Here is a 24,480-nt window from a genome sequence, read left to right as displayed (position 1 = left end):
CAAGCTCGGTGGCTTAAAAGAACAGAGGTGTATTGTCTCATGGTTCTGGAGGCCAAAAGTCCAAAATCAAGAGGTTAGCAGGGCCATGCTCCCTCTGAAGGCTCCAGGGCTGGATCCTTACTTGCTTCTCTCCTGGCTTCTGGGAGCTACAGACATTCCTTGGCATTCTTTGGCACGTGGCCACATCATTCCAGTCTCTACCTCTGTCTTCTCCGTGTGTTCTCGCCTCTTAGAAAGACACTTGTCATTGGATTCAGGGCCACACCCCCCCCGATTTAGCATGATATCATGGCATGTCATGTTAACTAATGACATCCGCAAAGACCCTATTTCCAAATGAGGTCTCAGATGTTCGACTAGGAAGTTTCCTCCACCCGAATGGCATTCTCTCCTGCAACTCCATTCATCTGCCCTTCAAGTTTCAGTTTGAGGGTCCCTTCTGCAGTTCGGGGCAGGGGGCACGGGAGCCTCAGTTATACCAAGATCCTGTTATCCATTCTCGTCTCACCCAATACTCCCTTGTGAACAGTTTCCACAATTGTATTACATAGTTTTGCAGGGTTTTTTTTAATGTTGCTCTCCCCCCCTCTAGAATGTGAGCCTGGGAAGGGCAGAAGCCAGGAGATCACTGTGTCCCTTTGTACCTAGTTCAGGCATGGTACACAGTAGGTGCTCAAGAAATATGCCCAGGAGGTTTTCAACAAATTCCTCTGTCCCAGTGAGGGGGATGCATTGGGTCTCAGACCAGCATCACCCAACCAGACAGGTCACTTGATGTCTCAGCAGGATGTTCCAGAATCTTCTTACATACACATGCATGTGCACACATGCACGCACACATACACAGAATGAGCCACCCCCCCTCCCCGTCGCCAATTTCTCGACGGAATATTTTTTCCTGGAGCAGAAAATGAACCATTATTAAAACAACACGGCTACTGGAGGGAAAACCCATTTGCAGCGATTTATACCGCGTCACCGCGGCTGCTGAGAGAGGAAATGGGAGGAGAAGCGCGGGGTTTAAGCACTGGGTGAAGAATCGTGTTCCATCAGAGAGAGAACAGATGGGTGTTTTTTCTCCCCTCTCTCCCCCTGCTTAGGCTCCGCGTTAGGAATCCATGTCAGCCGTGGGTTTGTTCCTGGTGGTGTGATGGGGGTGACAGGGGAGGGGGCCGGGCCAGGCTGCTGGGCCCCAGGGGAGGAGGAGACTCCCTGTCCCCCTGCCCCGGGCCCACTTTGTCTGCTGGGCCTGCCGGCAGCACCTGACATGAGCCCCTTGCTTTAATGTTTACATTCTCTTATCACCACCTGGGATTCCCCGCCCCCCCTTTATTTCCTCCCTCAACCACTGGCCATTTCCTCCAAGGCAGGGCCATGCCCTTGTCCCTTCATCCCTGGCGTGGGACACACGCCGTTGCTCCCACGTGTGCAGACATGGGCTAACCCACCATGACCCGATGCATCGTACCCTGACATTATTGATGCATCTGCCCTCCCCACTAAACTGGGAGCACACTGAAAGAAGTGGGGGGGGGGGCTCTTTCATTTGTTTCACTCGCTTATCCACGCCCCACCCCTACCAAAGCCTGATCCACAGCCAGCTATGGGGTGGTGGGGAGTAGAGATGAACACAACTGAGTCATTTAGCTGTTTAAAAACCACCGGTGGCTTCTCTCCTTCCAAGTTGAAACCTGTTAGCTTGGCTCCAATGGCCCTTCCCAGTTTAGACCCCAAATACCTGTTCACTTTCATCCCCCCAACGTCAGGCATCCCCTGCCCCCACCCCAAGCACCTTCTAGTCAAACCCAGCAGTCCATGTGTGGTCCCCATCTCACCCAGAATGCTTTGCGTGTCCGCCTCTCTGAACATCCCAATTCCGGCACCTGGATGCCTTGCCCCCCTCCATGTCCACCTCCTGAGCCCTGGGGTTTGTCACCCAGAGCCCAAACCAGCCCACCGATGTCATGTGTTGGGCCCATGCAGGGTTTTTAAAAAATGTAATGAGTTGCCAGCTTTTAAATATCAGGCAACTGTTGCATAAAAATCTGTATTCCTGGCTTTCCATCAAAAGATACAGCCGCTGAGGAGCTGAGGTCACATTCCCCGCAGGGGGTGGCACTCAGCAAGGGTGGCCCCCCGAGGAGAGGGCACAGGTTTGCTGGTTCCAGGGTTCTCACGTGGTGAGTGGTTAAGGGGACTCTGGACCCAGACTGCCCAGGTCGGAATCACTCAACCTTCCTGTTCTGGAATCTTCTGTGTGCCCACCTGGAGGGATCCTCCTCACTTCTCCATCCAGCGTGGTGTCCCAGGAGACTGGGCTTTGTGGACTTCACCAACGGGCTCCCGGGTCCTCTGGCTTGTGCTGGCTTCAGCCATTGAGAACCCCCCAAGGTGGGGGAACAGGGGAAGCAAGGGTATCTAGTCCCCAGTTCAGCCCCTCACGCTGTGGCCCCTGTGGGCCCCGCTGTGTCCTTATCATAGGTCACAGGCTCTCACCATCCACATCACCTGTGATGTCTCCAGGTTCTGACAACTCCCTCGCCTCACCTCTCAGACCTAGGGGTGTTAAGAGCTCCCCAATTTTATGAGCCCAAGGGGTGGTGCCACTCCTCACGGTTCCCCACATCTGTCCACACTTTGAAAAATTTGTTCCTTCATTGAATTCTGCTTACATTACCCACTTTGAATGTATCATGTGTTTCCAGCCAGGCCAGCTGATACAGCCCCTGTGCCTCAGTGAACCCACCTGGTCAATGGGGATAACCATAATACCTGCCTCTCGAGTTGATGTGAGGGGTTACATGAGTTAATATCGTATAAGGAAAGGTCTTAGCAAGTGTTGATAAATATTAACAATTATCATCATTCTTCACTACGGTCCCTACCACCCCTTACTTGCCCCCCAGCACCGAAGCTGAGGGTCACCTGTGCCATTGCTGACGTGGTTGGTCTTGACTTGGTTGTTTGGTGTGTCTGTATTACCTGCTGTCGCCTATGGGATGTGGCTCAGCTCTGTGTCATTGCCTCTGCTGTGAGGGGTTCCCTCCACCCCACCGCATACTCATCCCTGACACTCTTCTCCACTGACGGTGATCCCAGCACACTGGAATGATGGAGTCCTGGGCTTGCCTTCCCCACGGTCCCTCACGCCCCTGCAGGGGCTTCATACGTGTTTGTGGCATTGAATATCAGGGCCTGTATTACTTGCCTAGGGCTACGGTACCGAAGGACCACAGACGGGGCTGCTTAAAACAAGGAATTGATTCTCTCTGTTCTGGAGACAGGAAGGTTTTCTTTTGTTTGTTGGTTTTTGTTTTTTAAAGATTTTATTTATTTGAGAGAGAGAGAGAGAAAGCACAAGCAGGGAGGAAGGGCAGAGGGAGAGGGAGAAGCAGACTCCCCGCTGAGCAGGGAGCCCTACATGGGGCTCGAACCCAGGACCCGGGGATCAAGACCTGAGTCGAAGGCAGATGCTTAACCGACTGAGCCACCCAGGCGCCCCCAGAAGTTGATATCCAGGGGTCCACAGGGTTGCGCTCCCTCCATCGGCTCTAGGGGAAGATCCTTCCTTGCCCTTCCCAGCTTCTGGTGGTTCCTGGCTTGTGACCACATCATTCCAAGCTCTACCTTTGCCTCCATGTGGACTTCTCTGCATCTTCTCTCCTTCTCTTCTCAGGACACTTGTCATTAGATTCAGGGCCCGCTCTGATCCAGGATGATCTCATCAAAAGATCCTTAATCTAGTTACATCTACAAAGACCCCTTTTCCCCAATAAGGTCACACTCACAGGTTCTGGGTGGACATATCTTGTGGGGGCCACCATTCAGTGCAGGAGATGTTCCACAGCTTTCTGGAGTCCTGCCTTGCTTTCTTCTCTCTTCACTGACTCGATCTTTGGAAGCCAGTGGATAACCACACCCTGGACACCCACTCCTTGCCCCTGGCCCCCAGTGGGGGATGAAGGGGGGGGCGGTTTCCTTGCCAGGAGGGGAGACATAGGCCCAAGTGCCATCTGATGGCCCCCTGTTTCCAACACAGGCCGAGAGCCCTCAAGAAGACTGCTTCTTTGCAGGCTGCCAAAGAGCTGGAGTGAGCCCCCACCTTCCCCTGAGCTTGCAGAGAGCACTGGGCAAGCACCACGGATGGTCCCTTCGGCGGGAGGCTGGGCTGAGTGGTTGTCATCCCTCCTTCGTACGCCAGAACTCTCCGTTCCCTTCAACAGTCTGCCAGCTGGCCTCTGACCTGCAGCCCATTTCTTTCCAGGCCTGACAGGTTGGGTTCAGAGGGAGCACTCCCCCGAGCTGAGGCAGACTTCTTTGCCTCTGAGCTGCTGTAGCCCCCGCTCCCCAAGAATCCCTACAGCTCCCGATCTGCTTTCCTCAGAACAAAATGCCCAGCTGGCCCGGGGCCCTGTCTCTTACAGCCTATGTGAGTTAACATTTTTTTTCTCATAATTTCTTTTTAAGGTATAATTCGCCCAACATAAGATTAGCCATTTTAAAGTGTACGACTCAATGCATTTTTGTATACTCAGCTGTTGCGCAACTATCACCGGTACCTAGATCCAGAACATTCTCATCACCGCAAAGGAAACTCTATACCCATGAACAGTCACTCCCCACTCCCCCTCCTCCAGCCCTGGTCAACCACTGATCTAATTTCTGTCTCTCTGAATTTGCCTATTCTGGACATTTCTTGTAAATGGAATCATACAATGGTGGCCTTTTGTGTCTGGGTTCTTTCACTTGGCATAATGTTTTCAAGGGTCACTTGTGTTTTTATTGTGAAGCGCATACTTCTTAAGAATATAGCTTAAGAAGACAGAATTTAAAAAATAATGTTCCATCCTTGTCACCACCACCTGGCTCAAGATATAGAATATTCCAGCCTCTTGGAGGCTCCCTGAGGCCACTACCCAGTGAATGGTCCCACCCCAAAGTATCACTTTCCCCACGGCCCTCCCCTGAAGGTGATTGTAAGCAATCACACAAGGGACACACGTCACAACTGGCATCTAGCGGGGAGAGACGAGGGATGCCTTCTCAACATCCTCCAATGCAGAGAACAGGTCTCCCACAAGAGAGAATCATCCAGCCCCAAATGTCAATGGTCTACAGTCAGGAAAACTTGGGGTCCCCGGACTCCACAGATTACTTCTGCCTGTCCTTGAATGTCATGGGATCATGCAGTGCATCCTCACTGTGTCTTGTACTTTCGCTCAACATTATGTTTTGAGATTCATCAGGCACCAAGACTCTCCACGCATTCCTAGTTCGTTCCTTTTCATCACGGCATCGTATTCCATTGTGTAAATATATAATTATTTTCCATTTGCCAGTCGGTGGCCACTTGGCTGGTGCTCAGGGGTGTCCAGGGTCTGACGATGATGAATGTGTGTCTTTGGGTGGGAATAAGTGCCCGCTCCCACTGGGAATAAACCCAGGAATGGAATTGCTGGGTTGGAGCAATTCCACCTTAGTTGATCAGTCGGTGCTAGTTAAAGCTCAGGGACGCTTGCACAAAAATCCTGACTTCTGGCTTCTCATGAAGAATCTATTCTGGCATCTCCGAGCCTGACTTTGCACATGGTAGCACTCAGCTGGAGTTAAGTAGTAGCAAGTGGCTGCTGGCTTAAAAGGGGGGTGCGTCTCCAGCTCCCCACAGCTGCCACCCTCCCTCCTCGCTGCCTCACACCTGTCTCATTTCTATGTTTTTGTTCCCTCGTTGGCATCTGGCTTTGTGGCACCTGTCCTGGACCCGTGCAAGGTCAGGAATCGATTCCTACCTTCCTGTGTCCATGGCCTTGACCTTCATGGGACCCTCACCTCCCTTCTCAATACCCTTCCCAATTCTACTCCATCTCACAGAGCCTGCAGTCCCTTTAGACCTCTATGTTTCAGCCTGTGGGATCTTGCTGTCTGATTACAGGTCACTTCCCCAGCAGCCTTCTCTGAGCCCTCTGGCTGGGGAGGGCGTCCCAGGAGTACTCTCCCACAGTCCCTCACGTTTGCATTGACAAGTCCTTGCTAGCTCCCAGCCAACTGCGACTGCATCTGTCTTATTCATCGCCATTTGCCCACCATCGGCTCAATGCACGTGGAATACTGGCCATGGGGCATGGGGCACAAAGGGGAGAGAGGGAGAGCCCTCGTGCCAGGTGCAATATACCACTTACCTGGCCGTACCCTCTACTGAAGGGCTGGGCAGGCACACCTCATCCTCAAAAGCTCCTTCCCCAGGGCTGGCCCAAGAGGTCAGGGCCTGAGAAGTCTCCCCCCAGCCCCCCCGCCCCCAGTCCTTAACGGTCAAGCCTGGCAAAGCACAGGGCCCCTTCCCTGAGGTCCTTAACTTCCCACAGGTCGGCCCACCCCCAACCATCCCAGCCGTCCCTAAACACGGTCCAAATGTCCACCCCCCCCCCCCCGTCAAGTCCCCAAGGCAATTCCTTCACCTCTAGGACGCTCCCTGACTCCTCACCAGCTCACCTGTCTTCCTTCCCCCAGCTTTGCTCTGTGCCCTTGGTGCTCTCCTCCCAACTCCGCTCTCCCATCAGAGCCCTCAGCTCTCCCCTGCTCACACCTCCTCCCCCCCAACCATTCTGCTGACTCCTCCTCCCTCATCTTTTCACACCTCCAGCCTCCCCTTGGCTGTCTCCTTCCTCTCAGCAGCCCCCACCTCAGACACGCTCCCTTCGTTCCCACTTTGTCCGCTCACCCTCCAGCCCCTCCGCCAGCTCTGCGCTCTTCCCCCTCCTCCCCGGTCCCGGCGGCCGCGCCTCCTGCGCACCTAGCGGGGGAAGGGGCGGGGCCTCCTCACCTGGAGGCCGCAGAGCAGCGGGGCAGCGGCCCCTAGCGGCCGGGGAGGGAAGCGCAGTTGGGCGCCCCTCCCAGTTCGTACCTAACTGGGAACCAACCACCATTCCTGCCTGCCCGCGGCTCAGGCTGCACCGCGTCTACTTCCTGGACGCTTTTCCTTTTCGGGAGTGAGGGGGATGGGGTGTTTACAGTTCTCAGTGGTGTGTCTGTCAAGAGATGACAGTTGATCAGTCCTGATGGGGGGGGGAGTGCAAAGTTTAAGCGTTCTATTGGCTCTGCCTCTAGGATATGTCTCAAATCTGACCACTTTGCCCTAGCATCCTGTGTCGCCTCTCAACTGGCAGACACTTTCCTAGTCTCCTGGCTCCTTCTCAAATCCCCCCTGTAATTTTGTTTTAACTGAGGTAAAATCCATGTAACAAAATTAACTACTAGCCATTTTCAAGTGAACAATTCATTGTCATTTAGTACATCCGCAGTGTTGTGCGACCACCACCTCTATCTAATTCCAGATCTTTCCATCACCCCAAAAGGAAACTTGTACCCATTAGCAGTCAGTCCACCTCCCCCGTCCCTCCAGCCCCTGAATACCATTAATCTCCTTTCTGTCTTTATGGATTTAGCTCTCCTGGATATTTCATATAAACGAAATCATACAATAGCTGGCCTTTTGTGTCTGGCTTCTTTAACTCAGCATAGTGTTTTCAAGAGTCATCCACCTTGTACTGTGTGTCAAGACTTCATTCCTTTTTATGGCTGAATAGTATTCCCCTGCATGGATATCCAATCTTCGGTTTATCTGTTCACTCTTTGATGAACATTTGGCTTGTTTCCATCGTCTAGCTTTTGTGAATGATGCTGCTGTGAACATTGGTGTACAGGTATCCCTTTGAGTACCTGCTTTCAATTCTTTCAGGTACACATTCGGGGGTGGAATTGCTGGGTCATGTGGTAAGTCTATGTTGTATTTATTGGGGAACCATGCCTATAATCTGCTAAACATTTAAATTGGAACATGACATCCCCCTGCTCACAGCCCTCCCTTGGCTCCCCCTGTCACTGAGAATCCAATCCTGACCCTCCTCATGGCCCCTGAGGCCATGTCTCATGGTCCCACCATGCTGGCCCTTGTGCTCTTCAAATAGTCTGGCCCGTTGCAACTGCAGGGCCTTTACACTTGCTGTTCACTCTTCTTGGATCACACATGATGGGCTCCTCAGCTTTCAGGTTTCAGCTCAACTGTTTCCTCCTCAGAGAGCTCCCCCCGCCCCCTGCATCTGCCCCATCATCTCCCCACCTCATCTCCTTTCTCCCCCACTCCCTCCCTCCAGCCACACAGGCCGTGTCATGGATCCTTTGCCCATCCAGCATGTTTCTGCCTCAGGACCTTTGCACAGACTGTTTTCCCTGCCCGGAACATCCTTCCCCATGACTCCTCCCTCACTTCTTTAGGTCTTTATCCAAAAACCCCAGCTTCTTAGAGAAGGCTTCCCTGACTTCCCCTATCTAAAACTGCAGCCACCAGCATGCCCTCTGTCTTCTTTCCTTAATCTTTTCCATAGCACTTATCATCTGACATCCTCTATCTTTTGCTTGTCTGATTTCTTGTCTGTCTTTCTGATTAGAACGTCAGCCCCAAGAACAGAGAATCTCTTCTGCCTCGTTCACCATTGTGTCCCCAGCACCTGGTACAGTGCCTGGCACATAGTAGGTGCTCAATAGACGTTTGTTGATAAGCTGAACCCTCCCACCCCCAAAGACAGCAGTTGATGTTAATCTCCACCCACACTCTATTCTCCTGGTCCAATTCTGAGACCTTTTCACCTGGTTTTTCACTTGAGTGAGGGCATAGGATGGGATGGGGTTCAAACATTGCCCAAGGTATGGTACAGGGAGCCTCCAGGAGGGCCAGGGGCACACAGAGCCCCCACCTGCTCACCCCTCAAGGCTTAGACACATCTGCCATCCACTTCCCTATCACCCTGCTCACTTTCCAGGGCTAATTCCATCATGCCTCCTGTGTTTGCCTTACCCACTAGAACCAGAATGCCCCTGAGAGATCTTCCAGGCTTGTTCTTGGGGCACTAGGGCTTCCTTAACGCCTAGCCCCATGCCTGCACTAAGGGCATGTAAGGGGTGCTCTGTGTCTGAGGAATAAACGGAAGGAGTGAATATATGAACCGAAGAGTAAAATGACCTGCAGGATTGTGCATCCTGTGCTGAGTGGGCTCTAGGAAAAGAGTGGTGGAGGTCCGGGCATTGCTCAGTTCCTCCTGAGTCCAGGAACGCGGTTCATCCCCATCCACCTTGTCCTTCCCCACCCCCACCCCTCGCACGTGTTACAAGGTCTGGCCTGGCGCTCAGGACTAAGCAGGCACTGAGGACCTAAGGAGCCTGAGGCAGGACACCGAGGCCACGGGCTCCAGGCCTCAGGCCAAGGTCGCAGAGCACTGGGGACTGGGGAGGGTGGAGGGGCGCAGAACCCTGACATAGGAATCTGAGGCAGTGGACACAACACATGGAGGGCACAAGGTGGGGACAGAGGGCACGAGTGATTTGAGCCATGTCTGAAGCCGGGGTGCCCGAGGTGCTAAGGAGCGCAACACGCAGGGTCCCCCAGATGGGAGGATCAGAACGTGAGTTGCCCTCAGCGCGGGACACCCTGGGTGTGGGGGTTTTCTGATATAGGGTGCACAGAACGTGGGATACCCAAGGCGCGGGGCACGCCGGGCATGGGAGAACCGCAACGCACGGTAGGATGCCCGAAGCGAGAGTCACCCTGGGAGTGGAGAGTGGGCGTCCGGTACGCGGGTGCAGACCCGCACGGTGCAGGGCACGCAGCGCCCCGGCAAGACTGCGCGCTCGCGCCGACGCGTTGGTTCCCGGAGCCGGGCAGTTCTCGCAGCCTCCACTGCGGCTGCGCAGCCGAGGGGTGGGGGTGAGGGGGCCGTCAGGGCTCTTTTCGCGCCCCCAGGCCCTCCCCATCCTTTGCCTCCTGAGCCCCTCGCCCTCGAGGCCAGAAGACCGGGATGGAATGGCGGCTGGCTGAGAGCAAGAGCAGTAGGAGAAAGAGGAGGGGCTGGGAGGGGTCCTGGCCGGGATTTTTCCAAACTGAGCCGGGAGTCCCTTAAGCATGCCACCCCTTCGTTTTATACAAGTAAAAGCCACCCTTTCTCTTAGTCCCTGGAGGACGCAAGTTAGAACCGCCTCACCTCCTAGGCAAGCTCATAGATTCCTAGGGTTGCTCTGCTGGAGGCGGTGGGTGGGCGGCTCAAGGCGGGGGAGAGGGGCGGGGAGGAGGCTCGGAGCCAGAGGGCTCTGGAGATGTCCAGCTTTCTCTGAGCTGCACGTTCTTTCCCCCTTCCGATCCTGCTGGGTTTATAGAACGCAGGCACTGCCCCCCCCCCCCCCCCGCCCCAGCACCAAAACCTTCCATGAGTCCTATCAGGTGCTACCGAATATCTCAAAATGGGAAACTGAGGTGTGGAGAGGTGAGACACGCCCCGCCATGCCCACACCAGACAGACCCGCAGTCAAGGAACCACAGATAGATGGAATCCTTTCTGCATCCACCAACCTCTGGGCTTCCTTCACGTTTGTTCTTTTAGATCCGGTTGTTGGGCCTCACCACCCAGATTCAAGGTCTGAGCTCTACAGCCATACAGTCCTGGGCATGAAAGGGAAGCAAAGGTGGTCCACCTACCCTCTCTCCCCTGGGAAGTTTTGGGGCCTGATTTGTCCCCAGGTTCTGGGCTATGAAAATCCCTGCCCAGTCTTGAAATGAAGGCTCTCCATAAAAGGGGGTGGAGGGCAGTAGGTTGCCATGGAGGTTGCCCCTGGTCACCCAGCAGGCCTGGAAGTCTGGTGTCTCTGGTTTTCCCTATGTTCAGCCACCAGGATGCTTCTTGGAAGGGATTCTTAGAGGCCAGGTCAATTTGCTTGCAGATGTTCAATTTGGGCTTTCTTAGATACTCAGAGTTCCATCCCAGTCTGCCCCAAGTTTTGTGTAATTACCTCCCCAAACCGTCCCACTGCTACTTCCAACCTATTCATCACCCATTCTGCAGAGCCAAGCTGGGTGGCAATGCATTCTCCTTCCTGGAGACAGAAGACGGGGTTTGCCCTCCTCCCCTTCCTCAGCTCTTTCCCTTCCTCTATAATCCAGATCCGGATTTGTCTGCCCTACTTCTCCACCAAACCCCACTGTACATATGCCCACTCCGGACCCATCAAGATTCGCCCGGACTTTGGACTTCGCTTGCGCTGGCTGCTTTACTATTTAGGCCCCGCTTGGATGGACTCCCTTCCCTGAGGATCCAAGCCAAGGATTTGCTCCTCCCCATCCAACAGTCCGAGAGTTGCACCCATCTTTCATGAAACGGAGCCCAGCCGGCAGCCAGGCTTCCAGTGCCCATCTCCTGAGATCCTAACCGGCTCTTACCTCGCAGGACCTTCCAGTAGCCCTCAATCTTCCAGTTTCCCCCCAGCCCCCACCTGGCACCAAGTTATCTATTCAGCTGAAGTGCTTATTTTTGGCCTGAGGCCCGGTTTTATAGCCCCCACTGTGGGTCTTGGCAGTGACAGTCGGGTTCTGGGGATCCAAGCCAGGTTGGACAGCCTTCCCCACCCTGGAGACGGGGTGCGGGGCTCCCTCTGCAGCTTCAGCCTGAAATCTGCCCCTCATCTCACTCAGCCAGATGCCTAGGAACCCTCTGGTTCCTTGCCCTACTTCTTCCAAGTCCACCAGCTGCAATGTAGTTGCTGGGCTGTGAAATTTCGTACCGGGTTTTTGCTCTTGCCAAGAACCTAAAATTCAATTTTTTTCTTTCCACCCTCCCCCGCGCCCCCCCCCCCGTCCGTCTCCCCTCCCAAAGCTAGACTTTTGAGGCGTTTATAGATACAACCACCACCTAACACTCCCCTCCCCGCCCCTGCTGCCCCGTCAGCTCCAAGCCCTTGTCCGGTTGCCCAGGATCCTCTCCTGGGGTCTTGTTCTGTGTCGCGGATTCCGGTCCAAGCTTTGCGTCCCTCCCCCGCCTTTTATTGTAGGTCTAGTCTCCTAGGGTAGCGGCCTCCTCAGTGCATTCCCTTCGCATCGCCTCTCTGGATCCTGAAGCCGCTTTTACCAGCCTGCTTCATTGCAGCCAGCGCTCCGGATTCCTTCGTGCGGGAGTCAAGCCCTCCTTTTGCCCCTCCCCCTTGCATGTCTCTGCCAGAAAGATTGGGGCAGTCCGTGCCGCCTCGGCCACTAAGCAGCCCCTTCCTGAAGCCCCCTGCGAGCCCAGGTCTGGGAATTCTAGGCCAGGTCTTGCTTGCTCCCACTGCATTAGGCATGACGCATTACTCCGTCTCCCGAGGATGAATCCGGCCCCAAATTTGCGTGCCCCGGCTGCATTTGGCCCTGTCGCAGCTACCTCCCCCCGCCCCCCCCCACCTTCCTCCCATCTCTGTCTAATCCGACCCGGGTTTTGCGTACCCCTTCCAGAGCTCCTCCATTTCTCCTTTCGCCGGCTCCGCGTCTTTCCTTTACTTGACTGCCGGCGAAATCCTCTCCGGGTCTTCCTTGCACCCGTCTCCCTTCCCCCACTCCCCGTTCCGACGCAGCGACCCAGCACGTCGCCTTCCCTCTCTCCGCTTTTCCAGAGGGGCTGGAGGAGGCAGGGGGAAGGAAATTCTAGTCCGGGTTTTCGGGTCGGCCCCCGGTGCGCTCGCGCCGGTTGCGGCGGCCGATCCCCGGCGGCGGCTCCGGGCCGGGTTTTGCGCGCGCCCTCCGCCCCCCTCCCGCAGCGGGTGCGTCGGGGAGAGGGGCGAGCAGGCGGCTTGTCATTGCTGGTGCCCGGCGCCGGCTCGGTCCGCGCGTCCTGCGGTGCCCACGGGCCCGGCCCGGCGCCCCCCCTCCGGCCGCCCCGGGGGCGCGACGCCGCCGCTCCCGCCTCCAGCCGCGCCCCCCCAGCTCCGCGCCGCCTGCCCCCAATCCGAGCCCCCCGCGGCCACTGCGGGGAGCCCGAGCCGTCGGCGCGGGAGCTGTTGGCGCTGTGGCGCCTCCGCCCCGCCGTCTGCCGAGGAGGCCCCGGCGGATGGGGCCGCGCGGGCCCCGGAGCGGCGCCGCCGGGCGGCGGGGGGCTGCAGGGGCGCTCCGGCTGGCCCGTTAACCCCTCGGCCACCGCCGCCGCCGTCGGAGGGGGCTGGGAAGTCGCCTGGGCGCACACGTGCCGCCTCCGTCGGGGCCGCGGAGCTGCGGGGGAGATGCGGGCCGCTGTCGGCGCCGCCTCGGGGGGCTCCGCCTCGCCCCAGCCCCCGGAGCTCTGACGCCGCCCCCGCCCCGCCGCCTCCGCCGCCTCCCTCCCGGGAGGGGCGCGGACCCTCTCGCCCCCAGCCCCGAGCCTCCGCTGCCGCGAGGGGGCCGCCTCTAGAGCCGTGTAATCCGCTTTTTTTATTTTATTTATTTATTTATTTTTTTAAATTTTTGGTTAGTGGCGGCGGTGCTGGGCCGGGGGAAGGAGGGGACACGGAGGCCGCCCTCGCCCCGCCACCCCTCACCCTTTTCCCCCCCGCTCCGGTTCCGGGAGATGTGCCGGGCGGGGGGCCGGGGTTCGCGGAGCCGCAGGAGAGACGCGCAGGGCCGACCCCAGAGCTGCGCTGGACAGGTGAGTGTCTGCGGGCCCAGGGCGAGGGGGACGCCGCACCTGGGACAGGTGTGGGGGCCGAGGCGGATGGGGGCAGGACCGGAGCCGAGGCCTGTCCGGGCCGCGAAGGGGGAGGGGATGGCTGGAGCCGCGACTTCCCGCACCTGAGCTGGAGGGGAGTCGGGGGCGGCCTGGACTTCATACCCACCGGCTTGGGGGTCAAGAGGGGCGGCCCCCACGGAGCGCCGGGGACGCGGGGGTGCGGATGGGCGGCCGCGGGGTGCCGGCGGGGGGAGGGGACCGCGAGTGTGCCCGCGCGTGGCTGCGTGTGCCCGCGCGCGCGCCAGCCTTTGTGGGGAAGCGGCGCGGCGGTGCCTGCGTGTCCCCGGTGCGTGTGCGCGCGGGTGCTTGGCGCCCTGTTTGTGTAGGTGTCTGGGTGTGAGCGGAGAGGGTGCGTGTGCGCGCTGTGCGCGGGCCCCGGCCCCCGGAGGAGCTGTGTCGGGGGCTGGCACCGCAGGATGCTGGGCCGCGGATTGTTTTTCTCCGGGAGGCAGAAACGCGGTGGATGGGGAGGGGTCTGTCTGCGGGTCCGGCCGGCTGCAGCGCGGCGGCGTCTCCTCTCTCACCGCGGTCCCCGGTTGTGCATGGGAAGCTGTTGGGTTTGAGCCGCCCCGATTCGGGCTTCGACGGGGGGAGCCCTCCCTCTCCCCTGGGTGTTCATTGGGTAGAGCTATGGAGCTTCGACTGTCATCCTCGCCTCTGAGGGTCCTGGGACAGAAGCCCGGACCAGAAGAGGGTGGAGAGTGCTGTGGGTGCTCCAGCCTCGGCCAGAAAATGCCCCTGCAGGCATTGCTCCGGTGCACCCCTGGCACCCATCTGAAGACAGCACCCTGCTGGCACAGCCCCCTACGCGCAGCCCTGTCCCTGACCGTCCGGTCTAGGTCAGCACCCAGCCCCATGCTCGCCCAGCACCTCACTGTACGTCCCTGAGCCATAACCACCGCCCCCCATGACCCTCCCCGGCCGTGGCAGCTGCTTGGGTGTCCCGCCGTCCCAGTCTGGAGGCAGGGCCCCCTTTCCTCCTTGCTTCTGCAGGACCCAGAGCCTGGGTTTGTCTGCCCACATCCAAACATGTGGTGTGCCTGGGGGAGCAGGGGGAGGGGTTCAAAATGGCTGCCAAGATGGCTGGCCGCCTCTCCGCCTCTCTCTATCTGTTTCTCTTTCTCTCTCTCCCTTTTCTCCTTGCTCTGTTCCCTTAGCTGCTACAGGAGTCATTGCAGAGAAGGGTTTGGACAGTGTGGGGACAGGTGTGGGGGACTCCTAAGGGTGATGTCTGCTCAAGGCCTGTTGACCTCAATGCTGCTTGCTTCTTGGAGAGAGGCTGTCCATCTCTGCTCTTCTTTCCAGCACCCCAGGGGCTGGCAAGAGCTTGTAACCTGACCCTAGACTCAACCCCTTCAGCCCAGCTAACAGCTTGGGGGCTCCCTGCCTTCCAACCTGCTCTTCTAGGCTTGACACCCTGAACTGATCATTTAGGGTGTTGTGGTGCCCCACGGAGGGTCCCCATCTCTCATCCCCTCCATTTGCCCCATGGCCAGGGGCTCAGGACTCCGGGTGGGCCTGGGTCAGGCCCCAGCTGTGGGGGCAGGTGACTTCTCCTTCCTCTCCTCTCCCCACCCTCTAATGCCAAATTTATTACTTAAAAGTAGGATGAAAACAGGGAGAATAAGAAAAGGAATACAACCTTCATTATCATATCGAGAAAATTATCCGTGATTTTCCTAACTAGCAATTTGCCTGCCATGCCGTTCAGAACTGACTTGCCCATTAATTACAGAGATGAAAAATCATCTGGAAAGCAGAAAAGGGAACTAATCCGATCCCTGGCTGGCGGCAGTGGTACCCCTGCACTGAGCCACATATGTGTGCATCTGCTCACATGTGAGGGCCCGCCTTCCTCCTCTCCCTCAGTGACCCCGGTGCCCGCCCCATGCCATTGGTGCTGCCCTCCAATGCCCCACTAGGCCGTCCCTCCACAGCGCACCCATCCCAACCCCCACTCTTGGGGAGCTGGCTTAAGGCATGATCACCCCCTGCTAATGCCTGATCTTGGGCTTGGAGGCTGCCCAGGGTTAGGGAGGGTGGGGAGCTGGGGACCAGTGTACCTGGGCCCTCGTGCCTGTAGGGAGGAGGTGGAAGGGAGACTCGTGAAGCCCTGTTTCTATTCCCAGCGTGCCCTGGGGAGCCCCTTCTCCTGAGGGAGCCTAGGAGAACCCTCCAGACATGTGGGGGAGGGGCTGGCAGGCTCCCTGGCTGCTCTGGAGTCTGCATCAAGCTGTCTGGACTCCGGGCCCTGTACCTCCACCTGTGAGAGCCACCTGCGTCTGGAGTTTGCAGCCTCCCTGTACCCCACCCCCCACCCCCCACCCTACGCCGCCTGGTTGGTAGGAGAGCATGAGGTGTTTCAGCCCCAGCTTGGGCATCTGGTGGTGTGGGGGGGTGCTGATCCCAGGAGGTTGTGCTGCTCGGCTGCAGTGGGTACCCCGATGAGGAAGAGGAGGAGCGGGATCCCTGCCGTCCCCACCCGCCTGGTCCCCACCCGCCAGCCGTGGGGAGCTGGAGCTCCAGGGCTCTGCTCCCTCCTACCTCTCCAGGCAGCTGTGTGGCCAAGGACAAGGCTCCGGTTTCTATGTGGGCGCCTCTTGAGGATCCGATTTCCAGACGCCAGACACTTCCCCTCTTCCAGACCCCTCTTTGGGGGGTGGGGGGGTTCCCTGGAAGCGGACCTGGCTGCAGTGACCCTGGAGGTGCCTGGGCTGGGTCTTGGCCACCCCCGTGAAAGAGGAAAGCAGGGTCCCCGGATAGGAGGCTGCTGCTGAACAGAGCCATGGGGGCAGGGGTCTCACCACCCCCGGAATCCAGTCCTCCGTCCGATGTCTGTGTGTGTTCCGTGTGTGGTTTGGATGGTGACCTGGCTAAGCCTGTGTGTGACCACGTGTCCAGCAGGCTAGCCCTATGCTGGTCGGGGTCTCCTGGGTGCTGGTGCTGTGAGTTTCGCAGTGTGGGCGGCCCGTGTGCGTCTGTGGCTCTACACAGGAGCAGGGTCTATGTCTTACGTGCACTTGCAGCCGTGTGCCCAGGCGTGTGTGCACGGGGCTCCTCAGGACCAGGCTGGGGGCACTTCTTCATGCAGTCTGTGAGTGTCTTGTCTCTCAGGCACTGTGCTGGCGATGCCGTGGGACAGTGCCCTGGTCATGTCCTCACAGAGCTCACAGTCTGGCCACACATAGTGACTTGAGTCAAGAGGCTTGTATCACAGGAGTCGGGGAGAAAGCTTATGTCTCCTTTCTGGAGTGGCCGGGGTCCCAGCTGGGGAGGGGGCAGCCCCGGAGTCGGAAGGTAGCAGCCCCTGCGTCCAGGCACTGCCTCAGGGCAGGCAGTGGGGCATCTTGGGGTTTGGCCCTGCATGATCTTCCCCATCACCTCATCCCTTTCGCTCCCTCTTTCCTTGGTGCTCCACCAACATCTAAGCACGATTCCACCCCAGGGCCTTTGCACTGGCTGTTATTCCACCTGGTACTCTCACCCAGACATCTGCAAGGCTTTTGCTCCTTCACCCGCTTCAGATGTCACCCCCCCCCCCAGTAACCTTTACCCCGTGCAGCCTGTTTAAAATCACAGCCTCCCACCTACCTCCTGACTTTTCTGAGCACGGATGGCTTTTCTCACACTGTAATTTCTTGATTTATTATGCCTGTTTATTTATCATCCCAACCAGGATCCAAGTGCTCAGGGAGTTTGTTACTCAAGGTTTGCTTTTGGATCCAAGATGCCTAGACTCCTCCCTGGCCCACAGTCGGTGTTCAGGGAATCTTACCTGAGTGAATGGGAGGGGCTCTGTCAAAGGACTGGAGACTCCCAGGTGAGTCCTCCGGCTATGCATAACAAGAACTCCCCATCCATCCTGCCCCTCTGCGGGGATTGAGGGCTGCCACTGGGGGCCTGACCAGGCCAGCTCTGCACCTGTCCGCTGTGCCCACCTGTGAGTACTCTCTCTGAGGTGGCCTTGTGGGTGCCCCAGTGGCTGAGGGTACGTGTATGGAGCCACCTGCCCATGGAACTCTGTGTGCGCTGTGGGGTTTAGAGCCTGGGGTGGGAAACGTAGGGGCCCTCTGCTCATGCAGGGGCTAGGAAACCCAGGGTCAAGGCCTGAGCAGTCCCTCCTCCGGGGGCACTGACGCAACCTCTTTCTCTCTCATGGGGTGAGACCCTCACGCTTGTTTCAGGCTGTGTGGGCCCTGGCGAAATAGCAGAGCAGAAGCCCTCTGCTTCCCCACCCTGAACTCCAGAATTGGGGGAAGATAAAAATTTCAATAAAAAGACGCTGAGGCTAAAAATAGCCCTGCCCCCCAGAGTTAAAAATAGCCAGGGCCCCTCCCTCAGACGCTCAAAATACCCTGGAAGTCAGGAGTGGGCAAGTCGGGAAGCCAAGCGGGTGCCCGTGTCCCGCCACCGGAGAGGCGGTGCAGGCAGGCCAGGGGGCCCAGGGCCGGCTCTCTAGGCCAGGGTCTCCCAGACATGGCAGTCTGGATATTGGGGCCAGTCATTCTTTGTGAGGGCTGTACTGGGTATCCTAGGACTTTGGGCAGCATCCCTGGTCTGCACCCTCTAAGTACCAGTAGCATCCTTCCCACCCCGAGTTGAGACACCTTAAAAGGTCCCAAGATGTTGCCAAACAGCCTGGGGTAGAGAATAAAATTGTCCCACGTTGAGGACCACCACTCAGGACTGGGGTCAGCAGACTTTCTCTGTGAAGAGCCAGACGGTAAATCCCGGAGACGGGCAGGTGGACAGAGAATATGCTGTCATGCATATTCTATCTCTGCCTCTTCTTCACAACCTTTCAAAAGTGGCGAGAGCACTCTTAGTCCACTGGCTGTGCAAAAACAGTCAGTCACTGGGCCCTAGGTGGACAGCTCCTGCCCTAGAGTGCCCCCCAGTTGCCCTCGGTGGTGGAAGTTGGGGCACCTGTGGATGCACCCTCCTCAGCAGAGAAGCAGCCCCGTTTGGGTCACGCTTTTGCACTTAAGGACATGGCAAGTCTGGTACAGTCTGTCCCTGTCACCTCCCTGCCCTCACCTCTTCCCACTGCCCCATGCTCATGCCACTGGTCACACTGGCTTCCTCACTTTCCTCAAACATGCATCGGCCAGCCCCAGGACCTTTGCACAGGCTGTGCCCTCCGACAGGAAGTCTTTTCTCTTCCTTGGTCACCTGTATGGCTCCTCCCTTTGCGGAGCTTTGCGGGGCTTTGCTGAAGTGTCTGGTCTTTCTAGATCACCCTATTTTAAATTGTACACATGCACACCCCCTCTGTTCACTGCCCCTCCCCCCGACACACACCCCAGAGCCCCTGTTTACTCCACAAAACTAGTACATCATAGAATTGACTTCTTTAGTGCTCTTTGTGTGAGGCTCATCCACGGATGTCTGTCCAGCTCCTAGGTCAGTGCCTGGTACCTAGATGTTCTTAAAAGGATATGTGAGGTCGCCTTACATTACTTCCAAGCCCTGTGGCCACCGCGGGAGGCTTCCATCCCATTTCCCTGGGGAAGGGACAGAATTCAGAGGAAGAACATGGCCTCATCACACAGCCCGAAGTGGGCAGAGCTGGGATTTGAACGTAGGACCCTGGGACTCTTCCCTCTTGCCCTGCTGGACATCATGTCCGCCTCCCTCTGGTCTTTTTATTCCCCACCCTGAGCCTTCACTGCCAGCATCTGGAGGCCCAGAGGCTCCTGCCACCTCCCACCCTGTGCCTTGGGCCGTGGCTCCTACCACTTCTTTCAGCTGTGCCCTGTCATGCTCGAAGTGCAAGGCTCTGGGATGGGCAGTGAACAGTATGAAGTGGAAACGGACCGGAGGCCTCCGTAGTACCAACCTCCTGTGGTAAGGAGCTTAGAGGAGGCACCCGGCCAGTCTGTAAGTCAGGGAGGGCTTCCTGGGGGAGGGGGCCTCCCAGCTGCAGCCTGGAGGGATAAAGTGGAGGGGAGAGAGAGTATGTGAGGAGAGGCCTGCCTGAGGTCAGAAAGAGGTGGTGGCTCAAAGGGGAAAAGGTAAGAGGTTTTACGGCCAGGCGTGTGGAAAGGAGGCTGGAGGCTGGTCTTGGCAGAATTGAGTATGTGCCATGAGGTGTGTCCATGGGGCTGGGAAGACCTATGGAGGGGTCAAGGCACAACAGACAGGATAGGAATATTCAGCATGAGTTCTCTCTGGCTCCTGGGAGGGAGAGAACCACAGAGGGAAGCAGGGGGGGGTCAGGAAGCCAGCAGGAAGAGGAAGCCACTGTGGGCTGTCAAAGTGAAGACTCTGGAAAGGGCCTTGAGACATTAGAGATGGGCTGGTGCGGGGGTTCTCCAGACAGGAGTTGACATGGTTTGCTGGGTGGTTGGTAGGAGGGTGAAAAAAGGAAGCATGGGCTAAATGGCAGGATTCTGGCTTTGACGGCTGAGTGGACAGGGAGAGAAAAGGGGTGGGGGTGGGGCTCACCCACTGCTCTCAGCAGCCCCCACCTCCCCCCAGTCTAATCTCCCTTGGCAGCAGAAGGAGTCTCTGAACTTCTGAGTCAGGCCATGCCCCGCCTCTGTTCAGAACCTTCCTTGGATCCCACCTCACTTGGAGATAAAAGCCTGTGTCCTACCCTCGACTCACAAGGCCCTGCTAGCTCTGTCCTTTAACCTCCCCTTGCCCTCACCTCTTTCCACCCTCCCCCCTTGCTCACTGGGCTGCAGCCACGCTCCAGCAGATTCTGCCTCAGGGCCTTTGCACATGCTGTTCCCTCTGCCCAGGATGTTCTTTCCCCAGGTACCTAGATGGCTCACCTCCTTGACACTTTTGCTAAAATGTCTCCCTCTGGGAGAGGTGTTCCCTGACCACCCCGTTTACATTTGTACCCACAGATACACCCCCACCCCCCTCCTCCCCTTCACGCCTATTTTCCTCCAAAGCACTTGTGACCCAGTGGGAACTAGGTAACTGTGCACTGAATGGATGACCTGTTCTCTGGGTCTGTTTTGTCTCTGTTCATTAAACAAATTAATAAGTACTTGTTCTTGCCCAGGACTGGGCATGCAACAGAGAGCCAGACTGACCCGTGAGGGAACTTTCCCTGAGGAGTCCCCAGCTGGTGGGAAACATAGACTTTCAACAACAGAGCCCAAGTCCAATTAGCGGGGGCAAACATGGAGGCCCAGTGTGCCATGAGTGTGGGAGTAGGAGAGACCAATGCAGGCAGTCCTGGGGGCAGAACCTTTTGAAGGAAGAGTGGGGGCAGGGACAGGAGCCCTAGCACTGTGTGTATGGGCGAGGGAGAGGTGTGTGGGGTGGGGGCAGGCACCTTAGGAAGCTAGAGCAGAGAAGGGATTGACAAGGTGGCTGGAGACCAGAGCCTGAGATGCCATGCTAGGGCGTCTGAGACAATAGGGAGCCATGGAGGGTGGTAGGCTGGGAAGGACATGATTGGGTTTTCGTTTTACAAAGATCACTTGGGCTGGGCGGAGAGCAGATGGGGTGGGAGTGGCAGATAGATGGAGGAGACCAGGGAGGTGGCCTCGGGGGGGGGGGGGGAAGTGGCTGCTTCGAATGGCCCCCACCCCTCTGTGGTCCAGTGCCACCGGGCAGCCAGAGTGACCTTTTAAAACTGACAAATCAGACAAACCCCACCCTGTGGCACTGACATCTAGTGGGAGAAAGATAACAGACAGAACGTAAAATGCACAGCTGGCATGCCGGTGCTGGGTGCCGTGGAGAAAAAAGCCAGGATAGGACGGCGGAGTGCTGGGACCAGCAGGGCTGCCCTGAGCAGGCGATGTTGGAGCAAAGAGCTCGGGGAGGCAAGGGAGGAGCCGTGCGGGCATTTGGGGAGGAGAGAGGAGCCTGTGCAAAGGCCCTGAGATGGGACTGTGCCTGATGGCTTCCTCCAGGAACCAGGGGCTGAGTGAGCAAGGAAGAGAGTGGGAGGAGCTGTGGGTAGGGCCGTGTGCGCCCCAGGAAGGACTGGGGCTTTTGCCCTGAGTGAGGTAGGAGTCATAGAAGGTTCTGAGCGGAGGAGGAATGCGCCCTGACCCAGGTACTCGCTGGCGCCCTCTGGCTGCTGTGGGAGGAACAGGCTGCGGGCAGCGAGGGCCCGAGACCTGAGAGGAGGCAGCAGGTCTGACCAGGGGGCCGGTGATGGGGCTGGACCAAGGAGGGCCGAGGAGTGGGAGGTGCGCAGATCCTGCAGGAGGGGCTGCAGGAGCTGCTGGGGTTGGATGTGGGGGTGAGAAGGAGAGAGGGGTCCAGGAGGAGCACATGGGAGGACTGAGCTGCCCTCTGGAGTGCCCTTCCCAGAGAGGGCTGCGTGCTGGGCACTGCCTGGACACTTGCCCCACCTCTGCAAGGTTTATCTGTGAGTCCCCGAGGGGAGCTGGGGAAATGCACTGAGAGAGGCAAAGAGCTAAGCCTGAGGCCACACAGCAGATTCTGACCCTGGAGCCTCTGCCTTGTACCTTCCCCCAGGGCCTGCTGCATCCTTTTTTTTTTTTAAGATTTTATTTACTTATTTGACAGAGGGAGAGAAAGCACACAAGCAGGGGGAGCGGCAGGCAGAAGGACAAGGAGAAGCAGGCTCCCTGCTGAGCAGAGACACCGACATGGGGCTCAATCCCAGGACCCCAGGATCATGACCTGAGCCGAAGGCAGACACGACCGACTGAGCCACCCAGGTGCCCTGGCCTGCTGCTTCCTTATCCTGCTGTGCCTGAGGGCTTCCTGGAGGAGGCAGGCTTGAGGTGCTGGGCTCTCAGGCTGCTGACTTTGGGGCTAGAAGCAGGAGACTCTTGTGTGGAGGGGCAGGGCTGTGAGGGGCCCAGAGCCCCCTCTGTTGGTGCCCTCCCCTGCCCCCGGGCATTCAGACTCCCACCCACTCGAGCAGAGGGTTGCCATGGCAGCTGCACTCTAGGGCAGACTGGAGGCGCCCCCTCTCCTCCAGCAGCTAGTTCTCCTCCTGTCACCTTCCCCTGCCCCATTTCAGGGCACCTGAGGACAGAGCCTGGGCCGTGTCACCCACCCCCAGGACCCCTGCTACACGCCCCCTTGACTTGACACTGACGTGGGGCTCAGGAGCAAACAGAGGCAGGTGTGGGTGAGGCTGGTGGGCTGCGCACATGACCTGGGGGTTGGACATGCTTGGGGTATAGTCCCCTTTCGTGTGAGGGCAGTAGGCCCAATTTCCCATGCATTCAGTTAGGGTCACCCAAGTCTGCTGAGGCTTGAGGTGGGGACAGACGCATGTGCAGGCTCATCTGGCCCTGTGGGTTCAGCACCTCTGGGTGTGCCCAGCTCTGAGGATGCTGTCACACACATGCAGTGGGGTGGGGGGGCTGGAGGAGGGGATTCTCCCGGCCACCAGGGGCTCCCTGTCTCCTTATCACTTGGATGCCCCTGGGTCCTCACATTCCTCCTCTGTAAGATGTAGGTGTGTGCCTCTCCCCTAACCCGCCCCCCACCCCATGTACTGAGTTCCTGTGGGTTAAATGAGCTGTGTGTATACAGTGCTTGGAATGGGGCACCAAGGTGTCGGCTGCTGTCCCCGGCATCACGGGAGGTTCTGGGACTGGAGATCCAGCAGGCCTCCCACTCCCATAGTTTGTGAAAGGCTCCCCAAGGTTTTGCAGCTCAGCCCTGGCCCCAGCTCTGCCTCCCAGCCCACCATGTGTCCTGACCCCCCCAAGCGAGTTTGCCAGGGTTGCTGCGACAAAGTACCGCAGACCGGACGGCTTTAACAACAGAAACTTACTGTCCTAGCTCCGGAGGCCCGAAGTCCAAGATCGAAGTGTGGGCCGGGCCGGTTCCTTCTGGAGGCTCTGAGGGAGTCTGCCAGCGCCTCCCCCATGGCTTTTGGGGGTTCGCTGGCAGTCCTTGGCATTCCTTGGCTCGTAGATGCATCACCCCGACCTCTGCCTCCGTCTTCACGTGGCATACTGCCCTGTGTGTGCGTCTGTGTCTAAGTTATCTCCTTTTTATAAAGACAGCAGTCACACTGGACTAGGGTTCACCCTAATGACCTCATTTTAACTTGATTACCTTTTTAAAGACCAAATAAGGTCCCATCCTGAGGTGCTGGAGAACAGGACTCCAACGTACCTTTTTTTTGGCGGGGGGGCGGGTAGGGGGTCCAATCCATAACACCCCTCCCAAGGCCTCAGGGGTGGCCGGGCTCAGGCCTCCCGAATACGGCTCCCACCTCCCCACATCTGACCTTTGCCTCCCCACGTAGGTGGGCACCAGGAGGCAGGCAGACCCGCTCAGGGCCTGTGGGCACACCGTCTGGCCTGGAAGAGAGGGGAGGAAGGGAAGTCACAGTGCCGGGCTCCTCGTACGCTAGCCCCGAGCGGGGGCCAGGTCTGGGGGCGCCTGGGCCTTTCTGGGCGGAGCCTTCAGGGAAGCAGCCTTCAGGGAGTGGTGGGCAGCCCGAGGGGAACGCTGTCTACACCTCTGAGCAATGGTGCCCGGGCTGTGTGGGTTGGGCCTGGCCCGCCAGTCATGAACACCTGTCTCCAGCTGCCCCACCCCGGCACCTTGCATTTGTTCAGTAAAGATTGGTCGTTGCCAGCGGCTGGGGCTGGGGAATGGGAGGGACTGGGGTGATCACAAAGTTTTGGAAATAGACCATGATGGTGGCGGGGGCACAGCATGGAGAATGTAATTAATGCCACTGGATTATACACGTAAAAACGGTTAAAATGACACATTTACGTGACCTATCATACCATAATTTTTTGAAGGTCTCTCTGGCTGCCGGTGGGGAGCCCAGAGTGCGGGAGCAAGAAGGGTGGGGACGCTGCTGGAAGGAGGTCAGGGCTGTCTGGAGGGTGGTTGCTGGGGACAGACAGATGCCGGGGTGTCCCGGAGGTACAGACCCAGGACTCAATCCTGAACTGGACATCAGGGCGAGGGAAGGAGGAGCCAGGGATTTTGACTCCTGGGGTTGCAGCCCAAG

General features: G+C 57.9%; 1 protein-coding gene across 4 annotated transcripts in view; it reads left to right on the top strand.

Annotated features, from left to right (window-relative positions):
• The first annotated feature begins 12,440 nt into the window (after positions 1-12,440).
• ADGRL1 (adhesion G protein-coupled receptor L1) overlaps positions 12,441-24,480 on the top strand; it is a 44,000-nt gene continuing 31,960 nt past the window's right edge. For 2 of the 4 annotated variants that reach the window (XM_027582891.2, XM_027582890.2), the window contains exon 1: positions 12,445-13,463. The gene's annotated coding sequence lies outside the window, so the exon portion shown is untranslated. Of the gene's footprint in view, positions 13,464-24,480 lie in introns of all 4 variants that reach the window. The other 2 variants (XM_027582894.2, XM_027582893.2) reach the window with 2 other exon arrangements.

Source organism: Zalophus californianus, chromosome 1 (genome assembly GCF_009762305.2).
Source record: "Zalophus californianus isolate mZalCal1 chromosome 1, mZalCal1.pri.v2, whole genome shotgun sequence".
NCBI classification, from domain to species: Eukaryota; Metazoa; Chordata; class Mammalia; order Carnivora; family Otariidae; genus Zalophus; species Zalophus californianus.
This window is presented reverse-complemented; position numbering and strand designations above follow the sequence as displayed.